General features: G+C 43.6%; 1 protein-coding gene across 1 annotated transcript in view; it reads right to left on the reverse strand.

Moving 5' to 3' along the window:
* The window catches only part of KCNK9 (potassium two pore domain channel subfamily K member 9), a 158,663-nt gene that overhangs the window by 84,363 nt on the left and 55,725 nt on the right, over positions 1-18,575 (reverse strand). The window lies entirely within an intron of this gene.

Consider the following 18,575-nt stretch of genomic DNA (forward strand, 5'->3'; position numbering starts at 1 on the left):
GCTCCTCCCCGGAGCGCTCACGGCGTCTTTCTCCCTGCAGCGCCCCGGTCAGTCCCGCTGACCGGGAGCGCTGCACTGTCTTGGCCGTTGGGGATGCGATTCGCACAGCGAGACGCGCCCGCTCGCGAATCGCATCCCAGGTCACTTACCCGTCCCGGTCCCCTGCTGTCATGTGCTGGCGCGCGCGGCTCCACTCTCTAGGGCGCGCGCGCGCCAGCTCTCTGAGACTTAAAGGGCCAGTGCACCAATGATTGGTGCCTGGCCCAATTAGCTTAATTGGCTCCCACCTGCTCCCTGCCTTTATCTGACCTCCTCCCATGCACTCCCTTGCCGGATCTTGTTGCCTTGTGCCAGTGAAAGCGTTTAGTGTGCCCAAAGCCTGTGTACCTGAACTTCTGCTATCCATCCTGACTACGAACCTTGCCGCCTGCCCCCGACCTTCTGCTACGTCTGACCTTGCCTCTGCCTTGTCCTTCTGTCCCACGCCTTCTCAGCAGTCAGTGAGGTTGAGCCGTTGCTAGTGGATACGACCTGGTTGCTACTGCCGCAGCAAGACCATCCCGCTTTGCGGCGGGCTCTGGTGAAAACCAGTAGCCTCTTAGAACCGGTCCACTAGCACGGTCCACGCCAATCCCTCGCTGACACAGAGGATCCACTACCTGGAAGCCGAATCGTGACAGTAGATCCGGCCATGGATCCCGCTGAGGTGCCGCTGCCAAGTCTCGCTGATCTTCCCACGGTGGTCGCTCAGCAATCGCAGCAGATTGCCCAACAAGGACAGCAGCTGTCGCAGTTGACCGCCATGTTACAGCAACTTCTGCCTCTGCTACAGCAGCAACCATCTCCTCCGCCAGCTCCTGCACCTCCTCCGCAGCGAGTGGCCGCTCCTAACCTCCGCTTGTCCCTGCCGGACAAATTTGATGGGGACTCTAAACTCTGCCGTGGATTTTTGTCTCAGTGTTCCCTGCATATGGAGATGTTGTCGGACTTGTTTCCTTCAGAACGGTCTAAGGTGGCGTTCGTAGTAAGCCTTCTTTCAGGAAAGGCCTTGTCTTGGGCCACACCGCTCTGGGACCGCAATGATCCTGCCACAGCCACAGTCCAGGCCTTCTTCGCTGAACTCCGGAGTGTCTTCGAGGAGCCAGCCCGAGCTTCTTCTGCCGAGACTGCCCTGTTGAACCTGGTCCAGGGTAATTCTTCAGTGGGCGAGTACGCCATCCAATTTCGTACTCTTGCCTCCGAGTTATCATGGAATAACGAGGCTCTCTGCGCGACCTTTAAAAAAGGCCTATCCAGTCGCATCAAGGATGTGCTGGCCGCACGAGAGATTCCTGCCAATCTGCAAGAACTCATCCATCTAGCCACCCGCATTGACATGCGTTTTTCTGAGCGACACCAAGAGCTCCGCCAGGAAAAAGACTTAGATCTCTGGGCACCTCTCCCACAGTATCCGTTGCAATCTACGCCTGGGCCTCCCGCCGAGGAGGCCATGCAAGTGGATAAGTCTCGCCTGACCCAGGAAGAGAGGAATCGCCGTAGGGAAGAAAATCTCTGTCTTTACTGTGCCAGTACCGAGCATTTCTTGGTGGATTGCCCTATCCGTCCTCCACGCCTGGGAAACGCACGCACGCACCCAGCTCACGTGGGTGTGGCGTCTCTTGGTTCCAAGTCTGCTCCTCCACGTCTCACGGTACCCGTGCGGATTTCTTCTTCAGCCAACTCCTCCCTCTCAGCCGTGGCCTGCTTGGACTCCGGTGCCTCTGGAAATTTTATTTTGGAGTCGTTTGTTAATAAATTCTGCATCCCGGTGACCCGTCTCGTCAAGCCGCTCTACATTTCCGCGGTCAACGGAGCCAGATTGGACTGCACCGTGCGTTACCGCACAGAGCCCCTCCTCATGTCTATTGGACCCCACCTTGAGAGGATTGAGTTCTTCATTCTCCCCAACTGTACCTCTGAGGTCCTCCTCGGTCTGCCTTGGCTCCGGCTTCATTCCCCCACCATTGATTGGACCACCGGGGAGATCAGGAACTGGGACTCTGCCTGCCACAGGAAGTGCCTCTCCCCCCCTCCCAGTCCCGTCAGGCAAGCCTCTGTGCCTCCCCATGGCCCCCGTCCTGGTGTCACACTGCCCCGTGCCAGGCCTCGCCCTCTGCCCTCCCTCCCCATTCCCACTCCTGCTGTACTGCCTGCCGTTGAGGAAACCCTCCATTCTTTCCCGGTGTCCTCATCCCAGGGGAGGCAGTTACCGGACAAAGAGAAGGGGAGACCTAAGGGGGGGGTACTGTTACGCCTAGCGCTCCGGGTCCCCGCTCCTCCCCGGAGCGCTCACGGCGTCTTTCTCCCTGCAGCGCCCCGGTCAGTCCCGCTGACCGGGAGCGCTGCACTGTCTTGGCCGTTGGGGATGCGATTCGCACAGCGGGACGCGCCCGCTCGCGAATCGCATCCCAGGTCACTTACCCGTCCCGGTCCCCTGCTGTCATGTGCTGGCGCGCGCGGCTCCGCTCTCTAGGGCGCGCGCGCGCCAGCTCTCTGAGACTTAAAGGGCCAGTGCACCAATGATTGGTGCCTGGCCCAATTAGCTTAATTGGCTCCCACCTGCTCCCTGCCTTTATCTGACCTCCTCCCATGCACTCCCTTGCCGGATCTTGTTGCCTTGTGCCAGTGAAAGCGTTTAGTGTGCCCAAAGCCTGTGTACCTGAACTTCTGCTATCCATCCTGACTACGAACCTTGCCGCCTGCCCCCGACCTTCTGCTACGTCTGACCTTGCCTCTGCCTTGTCCTTCTGTCCCACGCCTTCTCAGCAGTCAGTGAGGTTGAGCCGTTGCTAGTGGATACGACCTGGTTGCTACTGCCGCAGCAAGACCATCCCGCTTTGCGGCGGGCTCTGGTGAAAACCAGTAGCCTCTTAGAACCGGTCCACTAGCACGGTCCACGCCAATCCCTCGCTGACACAGAGGATCCACTACCTGGAAGCCGAATCGTGACACTACTATAATACTGCTCCTATATACAAGAATATAACTACTATAATACTGCTCCTATATACAAGAATATATCTACTATAATACTGTTCCTATATACAAGAATATAACTGCTATAATACTGCTCCTATATACAAGAATATAACTACTATAATACTGCTCCTATATACAAGAATATAACTACTATAATACTTCCCCCTATATACAAGAATATAACTACTATAATACTGATCCTATATACAAGAATATAACTACTATAATACTGCCTCCTATATACAAGAATATAACTACTATAATACTCCTCCTATATACAATAATATAACTACTATAATACTGCTCCTATATACAAGAATATAACTACTATAATACTGCTCCTATATACAAGAATATAACTACTATAATACTGCTCCTATATACAAGAATATAACTACTATAATACTGATCCTATATACAAGAATATAACTACTATAATACTGCCTCCTATATACAAGAATATAACTACTATAATACTCCTCCTATATACAATAATATAACTACTATAATACTGCTCCTATATACAAGAATATAACTACTATAATACTGCTCCTATATACAAGAATATAACTACTATAATACTGCCTCCTATATACAAGAATATAACTACTATAATACTGCTCCTATATACAAGAATATAACTACTATAATACTGCTCCTATATACAAGAATATAACTACTATAATACTGCTCCTATATACAAGAATATAACTACGATAATACTACATAATAAAAGACACGTTTCAGGAGTAAATTCCTCCTTTTTCATTTGTGAGAGAAGCCTGTCTGATGAGATGGGGCCGAGTGCAGGAATATGTACAGTTGAATTTGCCACCAAGGGGGAGGTCAGAGTTCAAATGGGTGGTCGTATGTGTAAGTGTTACAAAGGTCAAGATAGATCTTTTACAGAAAACTTTATAGAAATAACCATGTATTGTGATGAACAACAATGAGTATTTTCGCGTTTGTTCCATGGGGTCTTCACATTCAGTTCAGTGGAGAAATGAAAGGAGGCTTGGTTCCCCTCAGCCTGGAGTGGGGTCTTGGTGGTCCAGGTGTGTATACCGAGGACTGCCCGGCTTTCATTCATACGAGGGACCACCAATGAGGTCGCGGGGCTGGATGGACGTATAAGGTTGTGTAGTACGGCATCTGCCCGCCTATTCCATTCATACAGTAAGCGACCAATAGGGTCGCGGTATTAAAGTGTAGTGTGGGAAACATTGTTCGGCATATTTTACAGCGACCAATCAGGAAGCTGGCTGAGCGGACGTACGGCCAATCACAAGATGTTCTTGTATCTTCATAGGACAGGTCTTGGACCAATCTTATTCTTTCTTTTGTGGATTAGTGATAGGTTGGAAACATGTCAGTTGGTAGCCAATCAGATGGTGGCCTATATTTGAATGGTGGTATATGGGGTAAAAAAACCACAACGTAGGCCTGTGTGTGATAGGTGATGTCTCGATGCGTATTCAGCCAATCAGGGCTTATGAGGTTCGGCGTATTATTTTAGTAGAGGCGGCGCAGTAGAGTATAGTGACGTACAGCTGCTCTGATAGGTTGCAGTGTGATGTGGTCCGAGCCAATCAGGGAGGCGCCTATTTAGGTTACGATGTGTAGTGAAGGCTGGTTATGCTGTGTTTTCAATACATTCATTTAACCCTTGCGGGATCAAAGTTTTAAGTTTAAACATCCAGAAACTCTCCCTCCTACACAGTTGTGTGTACCGGCGATGGCATGTTACTGGGATCTGTTTAAAGGGGTACTCCGGCACTAAGACATCTTATCCCCTATCCAAAGGATAGGGGATACGATGCCTGATCACGGGGGTCCCACCACTGGGGACCCCCGTGATCTTGCACGCAGCACCCCGCTACAATGAGTCCCCGGAGCATGTTCGCTCCGGGTCTCATGACTGGCGATCATGGGGGCCAGAGCATTGTGACGTCACGGCTCCGCCCCCGTGCAAGGTCACACTCTGCCCCCTCAATGCAAGCCTATGGTAGGGGGCATGACAGCTGTCACGCCCCCTCCCATAGGCTTGCATTGAGGGGGTGGAGCGTGACATCACACGGGGGTGGAGGCGTGATGTCACAATGCACCGGCCCCGTGATCGCCAGTCATCAGACCCGGAGCGAACATGCTCCGGGGACTCATTGTAGCGGGGTGCTGCGTGCAAGATCACGGGGGTCCCCAGTGGCGTGACCCCATTGATCAGGCATCTTATCCTCTATCCAATGTTCTTGTACGATTTTTCGGATGGCTTTGTGGTCTGTAGAGTAAGAAAGTGTAGGTGTATTGTTGGTCTTTGAGCTCTGGTTGACCCGGTATTTTGGTTTTGGGATGAAGACATGTCTTTTGGTCCAATTTGCTGGCTTTTATCTTACTGTTTTTAATTAGTGATTTGGGGTAACCTTTTGCTGTAAATCTTGTATCCAATATCCGGCTTTGGTTTTGGAAATCTTTTGTGGATGTGCAGTTGCGGCAGATGCGCTTATATTGTCCATATGGGACATTGTGGATCCATTTCTGGTTTAAATAATTTTTATTGGATTTTTTTTTAGAAATTTACAACAAAGGAAAGATTGGCCAAAGAAAATAGTCCAGGAAGCTGCTTCCATCTACTGTCTTGAAAAAGTTTTCAGTGTTGATTTTCATGTTCTCGCCGTGTGATACAATAACGTCCAAGAATTCAGCATGATTTGTGTAATGGTGGTGGGTAAAATGTACATTCCGGGTATTTTTATTTAGGGATGTGATGAATTCGGTGGGATCAATGGTGGTACTGTCCCAGATGATGAATATATCATCAATGTACCTCCTCCGGAATGAGATCTAATGATGGAAGAGTGGATCCTGATAGAGTACTTGCTCTTCAAATGTACCCATGAACAGATTTGCGAAACTGGGTGCGAATCGCGTTTGGTATCAGAGCAGCTGTACGTCACTATACTCTACTGCGCCGCCTCAGCTAAAATAATACGCCAAACCTCATAAGCCCTGATGGGCTGAATACGCATCATGACATCACCTATCACACACAGGCCTACGTTGTAGTTTTTTACCCCATATACCTCCATTCAAAAATAGACCACCATCTGATTGGCTACCAACTGACATGTTTCCAACCTATCACTAATCCACAAAGGAAAGAATAGGATTGGTCCAAGACCCGTCCTTTGAAAATATAAGTTGCCACCGGCTTCTCTTCCATTATGCCACACAGAACATCTTGTGATTGGCCGTACGTCCGCTCAGCCAGCTTCCTGATTGGTCGCTGCAAAATATGCCGAACAATGTTACCCACACTACATGACGTCACTTTAATACCGCGACCCTATTGGTCGCTTACTGTGTGAATGGAATAGGCGGGCAGATGCCGTACTACACAACCTTATACATCCATCCAGCCCCGCGACCTCATTGGTGGTCCCTCATATGAATGAAAGGCGGGTGGTCCTCGATATACACACCGGACCATCAAGACCCCACTCCAGATTGAGGGGAACCAAGCCTCCTTTCATTTCTCCAATGAACTGAATGTGAAGACCCCATGGAACAAACACGAAAATACTCATTGTTGTTCATCACAATACATGGTTATTTCTATAAAGTTTTCTGTAAAAGATCTATCTTGACCTTTGTAACACTTACACATACGACCACCCGAAAATACTCATTGCTGTCCAAATCAAAAATTTTGTTCAACATATGTCCAACCACACGTTACATTTTCGGTAAAATATCTATCTTGACCTTTGTAACACATATACATACGACCACCCATTTGAACTCTGACCTCCCCCTTGGCGCCAAATTCAACTGTACATATTCCTGCACTCGGCCCCATCTCATCAGACAGGCTTCTCTCACAATTGAAAAAGGAGGAATTTACTCCCGAAACGCGTCTTGCATTACGAAATGTCCTGTCCTGTTGCATTTTGTGTCAATAAAATTTGATACTCTTTACATTTGGACTCCTGTGAATTGTGCCTGATTGGGAAGCGCCGTCGCCCCCCCCGAGGACACCGCCGCACCAGCGGGTTGCAGCTCCAGATCGCACATCTGTAGCCCAACACGGAGGGGTTATACGCATGAACCCAAGGTTCACATTCCACCCTAAGACCTAGGGACCCATTGATCCCTCGGAATTACACGAGGCGCTGTCCTCTCTCTTTTTTTTTTCGCTCTCTCTCCTATATTTCTCTGGACAAGTAGGGAGACACCTAGTGGCAGCTTTTTAAAACACAAATAAAACAAAGTACTTTAGAAAGATTTTTATTTACCGTAAGTAGTGCAATAGAAAAACATTTTTTTTAATAGAGAACCCGTTTAAACAATAGGTAATTTTCCGATTACACATTCAGTATAAGCCTCTAGGGCAGTGTTTCCCAAACAGTGTGCCTCCAGACTTTGCAAAACTACAACTCCCAGCATGCCCGGACAGCCTTCGGCTGTCCGGGCATGCTGGGAGTTGTAGTTTTGCACTTCTCTCCAGTCTTATATTCTCCATTGCAGATTTAAATTCACCGTACATAACTGCTGCATAGGGCTAAACCTGTGTCCTGCATGTGGATACATTGTATCTATCGGTCATTTCAGGTTGTCGTGATGCCTCTTGGTGGAGCTATTCCCCCACAGTCCAGACTCGTTCACTTATATATATATATAAAATATTAAAAGACAAGTCAAGAGTCAAGGATACGGAGCTGGAGAATTTACAAAAATAAATTTTAAAAAATTCACGCAATGACTTCTGAAATGCAGAATAATGTGAGGAAGTTATATGGTGACTCCCAGTGCCTGAATATACATAATATAGGGGGATATCTGAATAAGCAGTATATGGCCTCATCTAAACAGTTGTTCTCTCCAATATCTTCTCTCGTTCCCTTCCGCGGGGATTATTGAGATTGCAGACATGTTCTGGGCTCTATTATCAGCCATGGTACCGTACAGTATCCACAGAGGAGTGTTAGGAAAAAGCAAGCAACTATAAGAGTTATGTATGACTACAATAATACTGCCTCCTATATACAAGAATATAACTACTATAATGCTGCTCCTATATACAAGAATATAACTACTATAATACTGTCTCCTATATACAAGAATATAACTACTATAATACTGCTCCTATATACAAGAATATAACTACTATAATACTCCTCCTATATACAAGAATATAACTACTATAATACTGCCTCCTATATACAAGAATATAACTGCGATAATACTGCTCCTATATACAAGAATATAACTACTATAATACTGCTCCTATATACAAGAATATAACTACTATAATACTGCTCCTATATACAAGAATATAACTACTATAATACTGCCTCCTATATACAAGAATATAACTGCGATAATACTGCTCCTATATACAAGAATATAACTACTATAATACTGCTCCTATATACAAGAATATAACTACTATAATACTGCTCCTATATACAAGAATATAACTACTATAATACTGCTCCTATATACAAGAATATAACTACTATAATACTGCTCCTATATACAAGAATATAACTACTATAATACTGATCCTATATGCAAGAATATAACTACTATAATACTGCTCCTATATAGAAGAATATAACTTCTATAATACTGCTCCTATATACAAGAATATAACTACTATAATACTGCTCCTCTATACAAGAATATAACTACTATAATACTGCTCCTATATACAAGAATATAACTACTATAATACTGCTCCTATATACAAGAATATAACTACTATAATACTGCTCCTATATACAAGAATATAACTACTATAATACTGCTCCTATATACAAGAATATAACTACTATAATACTGCTGCTATATACAAGAATATAACTTCTATAATACTGCCTCCTTTATATAAGAATATAACTACTATAATACTCCTCCTATATACAAGAATATAACTACTATAATACTGCTCCTATATACAAGAATATAACTACTATAATACTGCTCCTATATACAAGAATATAACTACTATAATACTGCCTCCTATATACAAGAATATAACTACTATAATACTGCTCCTATATACAAGAATATAACTACTATAATACTGCTCCTATATACAAGAATATAACTACTATAATACTGCCTCCTATATACAAGAATATAACTACTATAATACTGCTCCTATATACAAGAATATAACTACTATAATACTGCTTCTATATACAAGAATATAACTACTATAATACTGCTCCTATATACAAGAATATAACTACTATAATACTGCTCCTATATACAAGAATATAACTACTATAATACTGCCTCCTATATACAAGAATATAACTACTATAATACTGCTTCTATATACAAGAATATAACTACTATAATACTGCTCCTATATACAAGAATATAACTACTATAATACTGCTCCTATATACAAGAATATAACTACTATAATACTGCTCCTATATACAAGAATATAACTACTATAATACTGCTCCTATATACAAGAATATATCTACTATAATACTGCTCCTATATACAAGAATATAACTACTATAATACTGCTCCTATATACAAGAATATATCTACTATAATACTGCCTCCTATATACAAGAATATAACTACTATAATACTGTCTATGATGTGCAAAAATATTTCTAAATCGTAACTAATTTAATACTGCCACCTAGATGCAATCATTTATATTTACAAGTAATTATGTGGGTTACATAGTTTATAAAATTGATAATAGACCAGATCATTGCAGGACACAGATAGCATTAGGCAGATAGAATTGGATATATGGCAGAAAACCAGTTTATACAGGACACAGATTTGCTACGAATAAAGTAAAGAAAACAAAACTAAATTTGCTAATTGATCTTTTCCAGCCCTAGTTGATCCATTTATTCATTAATCAGATTAACACAAATTAATTAATTAAATAATTGATTTTCTAAAACTGTATTATAAAATGTTTAAAACTAAAATATAAATCTTTTCAGCCGCTTTGGTATGGGGCACTGTTTTTGCTATTGTTGTGGGGACAATGTGACTGGCACTGACACTGCTCTGTGGGTCACTGTGTCATATTGTTAAAGGGCACTGTGACGGTGACTGACGCTGCGTGACAGCCCATATGTGGTCATGACAGCCTCCGCATGGGCCGGCATCTAACTTTACCCACCCCCAAGCAGCATATCTGTCCAGCGACACCTGCCTTAGTATCTGCTATAGTGCCCATAATCTTCATGTCAATCCCATTTCCTAGGAACAGCTTCATTGAAGCCAACAATTCGGGGGTCTTTATTTACAAAGGATCTTTTTCATTTTTGGGGCATTTTAATCCCCATGTTCCAAGTATTTGTTGGAAAGAAAAATACCATGACTAATGTTGCTGGCGAATATTCACAATGCAAATTTTATTAGCGAATATCGCATATTCGCGAATTCGTGAATATTCGCAAATATAGCACTATATATTCGCAATTACGAATATTCTGGGTTTTTTTGCTTTTTTTTTCATAGTTCACAGTGATCATCCCTTTCTGCTTCCAGCTTGTGTGGTGTAAAGAAGGCTCTAATACCACTGTGTGAGAATGGCGTGCAAATTTTCGCATATGCGAAAAGTTGCATATGCGAAGTTTCGCATATGCTAATTTTTGTATGTGCTAATTTGCACATATGCTAATTTGTTCACATGCAAATTTTCGCAGATGCGCATTTTCACATATGCGAAAATAAAACGCGAATATTATGAATATGCAAATTTATATGTGAAAATTTGCATATGCGAAGTTTCACATATGCTAATTTTTGTATGTGCTAATTTGCACATATGCTAATTTGTGTGCATGCAAATTTTCGCATATGCGCATTTTCACATATGCGAAAATGAAACACGAATATTATGAATATGCAAATTTTTTAAATATATGACGAATATTCGTCCATATATTCGCAAAATATCGCAATGTCGAATATGGCCTATGCCGCTCAACACTAACCATGACCCACCGGCCAGTTCCTTCTCTTTCATGGGACTATGGTGGGACACTGTGTAAATTTGGATTACCTTTTTTAAAGTTAGTGTCCCACTTCTCTTAGAACCTGAGCTCCAACCCTCCTGAACATACACCCTTTGATACTATGTAAAACCAGTCATCAGGGATGACTTAAAGGGGTTCTCCAACATAAGGTGACTTTACTAATTAAGTGTCATACAGTAATGGACATGCTTACCATGGATCTGTGCTTGTGTTGGTGGTAAGTGGCTGTGTCCTGTGTCCCCCATCATACTGCTGGCTTGTTTTTGGGAACTGACTACTTCTGGTTTGTGTGCTCTCCCTCCAACTAAAATTCCCAAGGATCATCAACCAGCCCACACATTGCAGCACAGCTGAGCTCCCTTCCATGCTTGCTGTGCTTTAAACTACAATTCCCTGCAGCCCTGTGGAGAATGATCTCCCTCCCAACCCAGCAGACCCTAAACCCATAGAACCACAGACACGCTCCCTTTCAACACCTGACTAGTGATGCATTATCTCGGGCCACACTGTAACCTAGGAAAGGCAGAAGACAACACTAATTTTCTGTGCTGCTAAAAATGATCATCCGAGGCAGAGATCACATAAGAATTGTGCGACCAGCCATAAAACACAAGTACAGACACCATATTATGGACTACACTAACTTTAGAGCCAATGTAGCACAGAAAAATTAAAAAAATGATTGGAATATACCTTTCATAGATTGTAGCCAAAAGAGTCTGAATGGACCTCATGTCCAACGGACCTCATGTCCGAGTCCTTTGGTTTGACTAGCAGAAGAATGTTGTCCCTGATCACAGAGGCCTCGTAAAGGGGTATTCCGGGCAAAAACATCCAAAGGATAGGGGATAAGATGTATGATCGCAGGGGGCCCGCTCCTGAGACCCCCCACGATCTCCCTGCATCTCCAGTTTCGGAAACCTCCGGGTTTCCGGTACTGGGGACGTGACATCACGCCATGCCCCGTCCATTCATGTCTATGGGAGGGGGCGTGACATGCCCCCTCCCATAGACATGAATGGACGGGGCGTGACGTCACGTCCCCAGTACCAGAAACCCGGAGGTTTCCGAAACTGGAGATGCAGCACCCACATAGAATGCGGCTGCTGCCAGGAGATCTCAGGGGGGTCTCAGCAGCAGCCCCCGTCATGATCAGACATCTTATCCCCTATCCTTTGGATAGGGGATAAGATGTTTTTGCCCGGAATACCCCTTTAACCAGGTGGTTTCCTCAGCCGAGCACCAGTCCCGCCAGTCATGATAATCTACAAGTCTATGGATTCCATTCTTGGTCTAGACTCCTCAGCTCCAGGACGAGTCTCGTCGAATTATATATACATGAACTGTTCACAGAGGAGGACTCGGCTCTTTTCTGTGCCGAACAGGAGCGGGAATTTATAGAAGCTTGTCAATAGGTTATTACAAAGATAAAGGGCTTACTGTACAATGACGCCACCTGGTATATAGGAACGGGAGACTGTACTTACCCTAGAGTCTCCATATGAAGCACAATACTATGGTGACGGTGCTGCCCATATTATGTCAATCAATATCCTGAACCTGGCTGTCAGTACTGACTGAGACGCTTATCTCCAATCTCAATGTTAAGACTGTTCATATAGTAATCAGAAAAAAAAAATCAAATTAACTGGTGCTAGAAAGCAATACAGATTTGTAAATTACTTCTATACAATGACTTATCAGCTGCTGTATGCTCCAGAGGAAGTTATGTAGTTCTTTCCAGTCTGATCACAGTGCTCTCTGCTGACACCTCTGTCCGTATCAGGAAGTGTCCAGAGCAGGAGAGGTTTGCTATCGGGATTTTGCTCCTACTCTGGACAGTTCCTGACACGAACAGAGGTGTCAGCAGAGAGCACTGTGTTAAGACAGAAAAGAACTACACAACTTCCTCTGTAGTATACAGCAGCTGATAAGTGCTGGAAGGGTTAAGATTTTTAAATAGAAGTCATTTACAAATCTTTTAACGTTGATTTAAGGACATATTTGTTTTGTTTCCCTGGGAGCACCCCTTTAAGTCTCGCCACTTTAGAAAGGGGACGTCCATTTTTTGGGAGGTCTTGGATTGACCCCTACATGAGCAACAATTTTGTGGACTCCTCCATCATACACTTACCCCACGACAACTAATTTTACTACTCTTATGGCTACTCACTGTAATATGGGGCTCAATTGACATCTATTAACAAACCGTTGACTCAACAATCTTTGCTTATGCTGTTTGGACTCTTTGACCCCGTTTGCCATTTTTAGGACTGACCATTTTTGTGGGCATTCCACAGACACTAGAATCGCTCGGAAAGGCATTTCCGATGGGTTTCTGAAGAAAGAACTGACATGTCAATTCTTTCTGATGAGGCTGGAATCAGAATTTCCATGACAGATGTTTCCTCCACAGAAATTCCACCATGTACACAGTGCAGCAGAGTCCCATTGAAAACAGGGCTGGTGCAAGGGTTTTTGCCAACCTAGGCAAAAGCAAATTTGGCCACCCCCTTGACTCCGCCCATTGGCCCAACCTTTGACACGCCCCACCTTACTACTGGGGTGACACACTGTAACTAGCCCCCTTCTCATGTAATTAGCTTACTTGTGGGGTGACACACTGTAACAAACCTCCTCCTTATGCTGCTGGCTGAGCGAGTTGTTCGGATGCTGGTTGTCTAACTTTCTTGCAGCAGGCAGAGCAGCGCCCCCCATCAAGAGCGCGCCCTAGGTGACTGCCTATTTTGCCTATAGGCAGAACCGGCCCTGATTGAAAATAATAGGATTCTGCTGCCACAGAATTTCCAAGTGGAATTTTTCTGCCAGATTCCGCTCACAAATTCCCCTGTGCGAATGAGGCCTAAGTCAGAAGGATAGAGAGAATGGTCTCAATAACAAATCCCCCTTTACATGTCCCATAACTAAACAGTAGGTGTAAATGTATCGCGCGCGACGCTGCCCTCACATTTGTATTGGTAACATTAATACCTATGTTATGTCTTTATTCTTCATTGTCGCATCGGTTTAAGGACCTCCGACTGCTCCGCGTCTCGCTAATTCAAGTGTTTGTTCAGTCTTTTTTGTCCCTGGCTCCATTCAGAATACAATGCCACCGGCGGCTTCACTCTTGTAGAGACGAGCGGCGCTTAACACACAAAAGGGACAACGCGCTCAGGTTTATGATTTTCTTAGTGTTTTTTTTTGCCATATTGGTGATGTGCCAAGTTTCCTGCCAAGCTGCGAAGCCTCCGAGGTGATTGGTGAATACATCCGTAAGTGCTCGGGTTTAAACACGATACAAATTGTAAAACATCATTATGTCCTACGCCTGGATATGAACACTTTCCAGTTTTTTATCGTTTTCATTAATGGACAGGTCACTCAAAACAATACAAAAAACATTAACAATATCACCGCTGGATCTCCTAAATGGACGAAAAAGTTACGAAACTATTTCCGGATATATAATGGCTTCATGTAATAAATAACATGAGGGGGGGGGGGAGGTTGGCTGAAACGTTGCGCACATTATTAGCGCCACATTATCAGAAAGTTTATCCATGATTTTTAGTTTGTTTGCACCATGCGCACCACTTGTGAAAGGGGGCTTAAAGGGGTATTCTGGCCAAAGACATCTTATCCCCTATCCAAAGGATGGGGGGATAAGATGTCTGATCACGGGGGGGCCTACCGATGGGACCCCCACAATCTCCATGCAGCGCCCACATTCTATGCCGGGCTGCTGCTCCAGTCTCAGAAACCTCTGTGTTTACAGGACTGGAGACGTGACGTCACGCCCTCTACCATAGACATGAATGGAGGGGGCGTGGCGTGACTTAACGTCACATCTTCAGTCCTGGAAACACAGAGGTTTCCGAGACTGGAGCAGCAGCCCGGCATAGAATGTGGGTGCCCCGCGATCAGACATCTTTCCCCTATCCTCTGGACCACTATGTATTAACCTACTAGACACCAGGGATACTATCCATTAAGCCACTAGACACCAAAGATGCTATCCATTATCCCACTAGACACCAGGGATACTATCCATTAAGCCACTAGACACCAAAGATGCTATCCATTATCCCACTAGACACCAGGGATACTATCCATTAAGCCACTAGACACCAAATATGCTATCCATTATCCCACTAGACACCAGGGATGCTGTCCATGAAACCACTAGACATCAAAGATGCTATCCATTATCCCACTATACACCAGGGATACTATCCATTAAGCCACTAGACACCAAATATGCTATCCATTATCCCACTAGACACCAGGGATGCTGTACATTAAGCCACTAGACACCAAAGATGCTGTCCATTATCCCACTAGACACCAGGGATACTATCCATTAAGCCACTAGACACCAAAGATGCTATCCATTATACCACTAGACACCAGGGATGCTATCCATTAAGCCACTAGACATCAAAGATGCTATCCATTAAGCCACTAGACACCAAAGATGCTGTCCATTACCCCACTAGACACTGGGGGGGGGGGGGGGGGCAGAAGTAACAGTTGCACCTGCCTGAGGGGGCCCTGAAGCACATCTGCCCCATAAGAGACCAGAAATATAATTGGCACATGGTGCCCTATTGCAGATTTTGCATCAGGGCCCAGAAGCTACAAGTTACGCCCCTGCACCAAGGATGCTATCCATTAACCCACTAGACACCAAGAATATTATTTATTGATCCACTAGACACTGGGGCTACTGTGTATTAACCTACTAGACACCAGGGATACTATGTATTAACCCTTAAGACAATGGGGATAAAATGTATTAACCCACAAGACACCAAAGGTATTATGTATTAACCCTCTAGACGCTGAATATAGTAGGTATTAACCACTAGACACCTAGAATATTTTGCATTGAAGGGGTTGTCCAGGATTAGATAAAACATGGCTTCTTCCAGTTCCACGTGGATTGTTGGTTTGTTTAGTATTCTAGTTCAGCTCCATTAAATTGATAGCAGCTGACCTGCAATACCACACACAACCTAAAGACAAGAGGGGCACTATTTTTTAAATACCAAAGCTTTGCATGTTGAATCCTAGACAATTCCTTTTACAACCAAACAACAGGGATATTCTGTATCATTCCACCAGACAACTGTTATATTAGTTTTTAACCCAATGGACAGTAGAGATATTATTATGTCCCCGCATAGATACCAGGGATATTAAGCATTTATTAACACACTCTACACCATTTTATTAATAAAATGACCAGAAAAAGCAATTTAGTATTATCCTACTAGACACAATAGAAAACATTTTTTTTTTTTTTTAATCGCCTGGTACCAGAAAGTTAAACAGATTTGTAAATTACTTCTATTTAAAAAAAATCTTTATTTTTCCAGTACTTATAAGCTGCTGTATGCTCCACAAGAAGTTCTTTTCTTTTTTAATTTCCTTTCAGTCTGACCACAGTGCTCTCTGCTGACACCTCTGTCCATGTCAGGAACTGTCCAGAGTAAGAGAGGTTTGCTATGGGGATTTGCTCCTACTCTGGACAGTTCCTAAAATGGACAGAGGTGTCAACAGAGAGCACTGAGGTCAGGCAGAAAGGAAATTCAAAAAGAAAATAACTTCCTTTGGGACATATAGCAGTTGATGAGTACTGGAAGGATTAAGATTTTTAAGAAGCAATTTACTAATCTGTTTAACTTTCTGGCACCAGTTGATAAAAAAAAATAATAATTTTCCAGTGGAGTATCCCTTTAATTAATATATCATCAAGAGACCAATATAACTGTGGAAGTTGATTAAAATGATTCTGACTGCTGATCAATATATTAATACTTATATGCCATTGCTAATGCTGCAAAAAAATATTTGTTACCCACCCTTAACCTATATACCCAGACCTTGGAGACCTTGGGATGAGGCCAAGAGAAGCGAGATAAGAAGAGGAGTTGGAAGATTAGAGACAAAATATGGCCGAGAGAAATGAATGATAATATGCTAATATATATATACAGACGCAATACGCAAATAACCAATCAAAATATAACATGATGATTTTGACGTGATAACTAACCTCCCCTTTTTGTCAAATGTAAAAACTAATGTACTTCCGTGTAATAAAGGGAATTCTCTCTGGGAACGCTCTGAGAACTCTTGGGAACAGCTTCTGAGTTTCTTGCTGAGAAAGAGTTTTATTCCAACTTTTTTGTCTGGTGTATATTTCTTGTGTCAACACTCAGCAGTATACAGCAGCAGCCACGCACATTTGAAGGCCTAACCAGCAGCCATACTTGTCATAACCACTTGACCACCAGGAAACATTAATAGATTGACCCATAATGGACAAGTAAATATGGAAGGTTTGCCATACTCCTACATGACTCAATGTGAGCGAGTGATCTCAAAACATGTAAGGCTTCTGGGTAATTTGGTCTCCTCTCCATCCTTGGTTTTGGTCCCTTGTAGCTCGGTATCTCTTTATCTATAGTCATCCCAACCAGCACCACTTCTCAGAATGGAGGGGAACCCTCACATATTCCACTGCTACCCTGATAGCCAAGGATGGACCTAAAACCAATAGACCGCAACTGATTTAGCCTAACCACAAGAGCCACCAGACACCAGAGCCATGGATCATGGGAGAAGAACATTAAAGGGTACCTTTTATCAAAAAACTTTTGATATATTATAGATTAATGTATGCAGAATAACTTTCCAATAGCATGTTATTTAAAAAAATATGCTTCTTTCTATTTAATTTTCCACTTTGAAAAATGACCACTAGGGGTCTCCCTACCAGTCCTCTTTTTATGGATTTCAGACTCATGCTGGAGTCCTAAATCTCAGACTGCAGCCGGGACACAGACAAGCACAGCACTGCTTCCTGGCAGAGAGCAGTGCTGAGTTTGTCTGTGTTCCAGCTGCAGTTTGAGATTTAGGACTCCAGCATGAGTCTGAAATCTATAAAAAAAAAAAAAAAAGGACTGGTAGGGAGACCCCTAGTGGTCATTTTTCAAAGTGGAAAATTAAATAGAAAGAAGCATATTTTTTAATAACATGCTATTGGAAAGTTATTCTGCATACATTAATTTATAATATATCAAAAGTTTTTTTGATGAAAGGTACCCTTTAAAGGGGTATTCCAGGATTTTCAGACAAAGGCAGCAAATTTAGTCTAGTTACTAATATTCTTGGCTGTGTTTTGTGGCTCGTATCGAATTTCTTTGTCTTCTTTCTCCCCGGAGTGTTGTCTCGGACCTTTCCCACCTTGCTGTGCGGCCCGAGACAATACATCACAAGTCAGGTGCTGAAAGGGGGCTTGGCTGCTTCTTCTGTTCCTTTTGTAGGGGGCAGTGTTTCCCTACCAGAGTGCCTAAAGCAGTTGCAAAACTATAACTCCCAGCATGCCCGGACAGCCAAAGGCTGTCCGGGCATGCTGGGAGTTGTAGTTTTGCAACCGCTGGAGGCACCTTGTTTGAGAATAGCTGGTATATTGGGAATGCAAAAATAAGCAATTTATGTTTTTTACTGCACTGACTTTTA

This window comes from Hyla sarda, chromosome 5 (genome assembly GCF_029499605.1).
Source record: "Hyla sarda isolate aHylSar1 chromosome 5, aHylSar1.hap1, whole genome shotgun sequence".
NCBI lineage: Eukaryota > Metazoa > Chordata > Amphibia > Anura > Hylidae > Hyla > Hyla sarda.